We start from the raw sequence: 4578 nt of genomic DNA on the forward strand, positions 1-4578 counted from the left end.
TTCAGTGCTGTTGTAACTTGGAACAGTCACTAAATGAATGATAGAACCCTAGACACTTGAAACTTACTCATTTTCACAGAAAATACTAAGAAAATTCTCCAGAGGAGAATTCTCCAGAGGAAGGGATTACAAGAGAGTAAGATATGCTGGCTGGGGAATTCTGGGAGTTGAAGTCCACAAGTCTTAAAGTGGCTGAGTTTGAAGACCTCTGATCCAAGTGGAGAGAATGCAGAGGAAGGGATTACAAGAGAGTAAGATATGCTGGCTGGGGAATTCTGGGAGTTGAAGTCCACAAGTCTTAAAGTGGCCGAGTTTGAAGACCTCTGATCCAAGTGGAGAGAATGCAGAGGAAGGGATTACAAGAGAGTAAATTATGCTGGCTGGGGAATTCTGGGAGTTGAAGTCCACAAGTCTCAAAGTGGCCGAGTTTTGGAGACTTCTGATCCAAGTGGAGAGATTGCAGAGGAAGGGATTACAAGAGAGTAAGCTATGCTGGCTGGGGAATTCTGGGATTTGAAGTCCACAAGTCTTAAAGTGGCTGAGTTTGGAGACCTCTGATCCAAGTGGAGAGATTGCAGAGGAAGGGATTACAAGAGAGTAAGCTATGCTGGCTGGGGAATTCTGGGAGTTGAAGTCCACAAGTCTTAAAGTGGCCAAGATTGAAGACCCCTGATTAGAGGTTCTCACCATTGGCCCTGTTTGCCCTTCTCCGTGCCTAAATAGAGGTGGTGCTCGATGTACGACCACGATCGAGCCCAAAATTTCTGTGGGTAAGCGAGACCTCGGTTAAGTGAGTTTTTTGCCCCACCGTTCTTGCTGCCGTTGCTAAGTTACCAACACGGTTGTTAAGTGAATCGGGCTTCTCCACTGCTGGTCGGAAGGTTGCAAAAGGGACCGCGGGACACCCCCAACCATCATAAATACAGTCTGATTTTGATCACGTGGCCACGGGGAAACCCTACAACGGTCGTAAGTGTGGGGGGGAAATGTCCTAAGTGGCTTTTTTTCAGTGTCCTGAAATGGTCGCTAAACGAATTAGTATTTTGCCTAGCAGAAGAATGAAGGCGAACAGACCACGAAGGGATACGTACAACTCACAAGAACACCAACACCGAACCCACATCGCACACCGATTTGACACCTCGCACTACGCTGGGTTAAATAATCTGCAACCCTCTTCGCGTCAAGCCATCAATCTTGGCTTATGATCCTTAGGATGTTGTGTGCGACCGGGTGGCATAATGGGAGAAAACTGAACTGCGCCAAGGCCTGGTGTAACGTTTGAACTCTGCGTAATGCTGGGGAAAATTGGAAAGAATTGGATCTGGGTAGCCTTTTGCTTTCCTGAAAAGGATATTTCTTTCTTTCCTTCTTCTGTTCGTCTTTGCCTTCACCATTTATCTTCGTTTGTTGATGATTTAGCTTGTTTTATTATTATTATTATTTCTTTTATTCATTAAACATAAAACTCGGCCAACTGAACATTCAAAAAACGCATCACAAATACCAGTGACTGGTGCTAATGGTTGATACGGTTTGCTGCCAACGTCCTGGGTATCAACCAAGGACCTTCTTCAATATAAGTTGTTCCGAGGAGCACAGTTTTTGCAGTTCCGCTGGTGTTATAGCAGGAAGCTGCAATTTTGTTGTTGTTATTGTTATTATTATGGTTGTTGTTGTTATGTGGTTAATCTTTGGCGAGATTCACAGCCTTTGGGGCTGGTTGGTAGCTCAACAGCTCGAGTCCTAACCAAGGACCTAGGAACTTGTAAGATAACGTCGGAGGATATAAGCTGTTCCAAGTAGGGTGTTTTTTTGTAGAATCAGAATGTTCAAGTCTGATAAATTTAAAATTTCCAAATAGCGAGGTAGCCCTTTGGGTATTGCTCCAAGGGCTCCAATTACAATCGGGAGAACACACAATTTCTTTTTTGCACAGTCGCTCAACTTCAATTTGCAAGTCCCGGTACTTTGTGATTTTTTTCTTGTGGTTTATCTTCAATTCGTGCATCTCCAGGTATTGCAATGTCAATGACCCATACTTTTTTCATTACTGTTGTTGTTGTTGTTGTTATTATTATTATCCCCTCCATGGGTTTTTACCATCTTCTATTTTCAGTGTCTGTCTGTCTGTCTGTCTGTCTGTCTGTCTCTGTCTCTCTCTGTCTCTCTCTGTCTGTCTCTGTCTCTGTCTCTCTCTCTGTCTCTCTGTCTCTCTCTCTCTCTGTCTCTCTCTCTGTCTCTCTGTCTCTCTCTGTCTCTCTCTCTCTCTCTCTCTCTCTCTCTCTCTCTCTCTCTCTCTCTGATATTTAGTTGGTACAATCTGTAATTTCTGGTGTGTGTATTTTTTTTATTTAATTTTTTACAAAATGTGCTCTTCTTTGCTCTGGAAGGTTTTGAGCAGATGGGACCTTCCGAATGGCATCAGGGTGCACCAAGGCAACATTGGAAGCAGCTGAGCATGAAGAGGGAAGAAGGACTTCCAAAGATTCGAGCAGAGAAACCCAGGAGGTTTCGCCCCGAGTCTGAGCTGGAAAGGAGGCTTAAAACAGCAGGAAATCAAGGCAGGAAGGCAGGGGGAGGGGGGAGAGGAGGAGGAGGCGAAAGGGAAGGAGAAGGAGAAAGAGATGGAGAATGGGGAAGGCAGGAGGAAGAGGAGAGGGAAGAGGAGGAGGGAGGAGGAAGAGGAAGAGGGGGAAGAGGAGAAGAGGAGGAAGAAATGGAGGGGAGAGGGAAGAGGAATAGAAATGGGTAGAGTAGAAATAGGAATAGAATAGAATAGAACGGGGAATGAGAATAGAATAGAATAGAATAGTAGAATAGACTAGAAATCAGAATAGAATAGAATAGAAATAACAGGGAATGAAATGAGAATAGAATAGAATATAGAGTAGAGTAGAATAGAATAGTAGAATAGACTAGAAATCAGAAAGAATAGAGTAGAATATAACAAGGAATGATATGAGAATAGAATAGAATTCAGAATAGAATGGATCGAATATAGAATAGGAGTAGAATCAAATATAGAATAGAATAGAATATAGAGTAGAATAGAGTAGAATAGAACAGGGAATGAAATTAGAATAGAATAGAATAGAATATAGAGTAGAATAGAATAGAAATAGAATAGTAGAATAGACTAGAAATCAGAATAGAATAGAATAGAATAAAATGTAACGGAATTATATGAGAATAGAATAGAATTCAGAATAGAATGGAATATAATATAGAGTAGAATATAACAGGGAATTAAATGAGAATAGAATAGAATAGAATATAGAGTAGAATAGAATAGAATAGTTGAATAGACTAGATATCAGAATAGAATAGAATATAACAGGGAATGATATGAGAATAGAATAGAATAGAATTCAGAATAGAATGGAATCGAATATAGAATAGGAATAGAATCAAATATACAATAGAATAGAATATAGAGTAGAGTAGAATAGACTAGAACAGGGAATGAAATGAGAATAGATGAGAGAAGAGAAGAGAATAAAGAGAAGAGAGGGGACCCTGTAAGTCTTCTAGTCCAGCCCCCTCCTCAAGCAGGAGAACCCATACCATCTCAGACATGGGACTGTCTAATCACCTTTTAAAAAAAACCCAGTGATGGAGCGCCTACGATTTCTGGTGGCAAGCTGTTCCACTGGTTAATTGTCCTCACTGTTAGGATTAGAGGAGGAGGAGGAGGAGGAGGGGAAGAGAGGGAAGAGGAGGAAGAACATATCTGGCTGGGGAATTCTGGGAATTGAATTCTACAAATCTGAAACGGTTGGACACCCCTGGCCTAGGAGTGGTCTTCTACTTACGACCCATCACTTAGTGACCGTTTGAAGTTATGACTCTCTGGGCAAAGTGGGGTTGGGAGCTGATTCCAAAATTGCATCACTACCTATGAGTTCATTTAACGACCACCGGGCTTGCTTAACGACTGCTGCAAGAAAAAAGGTCCTAAAATCTAGCCAGTCACGTGATGACTCGCTTTACAACGTCGGGATTAAGGACCACAATAGGTAGGCTCCATAATGGTCATAAGTCAACAGCAAACTGTACCGCTTCATTGCTCGTCAGGAAAAAAAAATGAGCATTTCTTCTGAGCTCCACCAGGTGGCAGCACCTATTGTTTCCTGTTCTTTAGCGCCAAAATAATTCATTTTCATTTAGATTTTTTTACATTCATTTTTATAGAATTTTTTTTTTAATTTTTATTCATAATAGAATAAAAAAATTAGCTTCCAACGATCGTGCGGCTTGTTGGAAGCTTTTTAAAAAGCTTTTTAAAGCATTTCCCCGCTGCCGGTTCATCCGAAAAAATACTTTAAAAAGCTTTAAAAAAAAGCTGAAAGTGAAAAGAAGCTGGCCACGCCCAACCAGTCACATGACACCCCCTCCAAGCCACGCCCACAGAACCGGGTGGCGGGAGGGGGGGGTTAGATTTCCCCACTGCATTAGGGGGAAGCTGAGAAGCTTAGAGCAATCCTGGTTAAGTCTAAACCATGGACAGAAGCCAATTGTGTCAAAAGTCTGGATTTTCATCCTGTGACCCTGAGGGGAATCTGCGACGGTTGTAAG

This window comes from Thamnophis sirtalis, unplaced genomic scaffold, assembly GCF_051295495.1.
Source record: "Thamnophis sirtalis isolate CommonGarterSnake01/CBP01778 unplaced genomic scaffold, rThaSir2_p1.2 scaffold_10, whole genome shotgun sequence".
NCBI classification, from domain to species: Eukaryota; Metazoa; Chordata; class Lepidosauria; order Squamata; family Natricidae; genus Thamnophis; species Thamnophis sirtalis.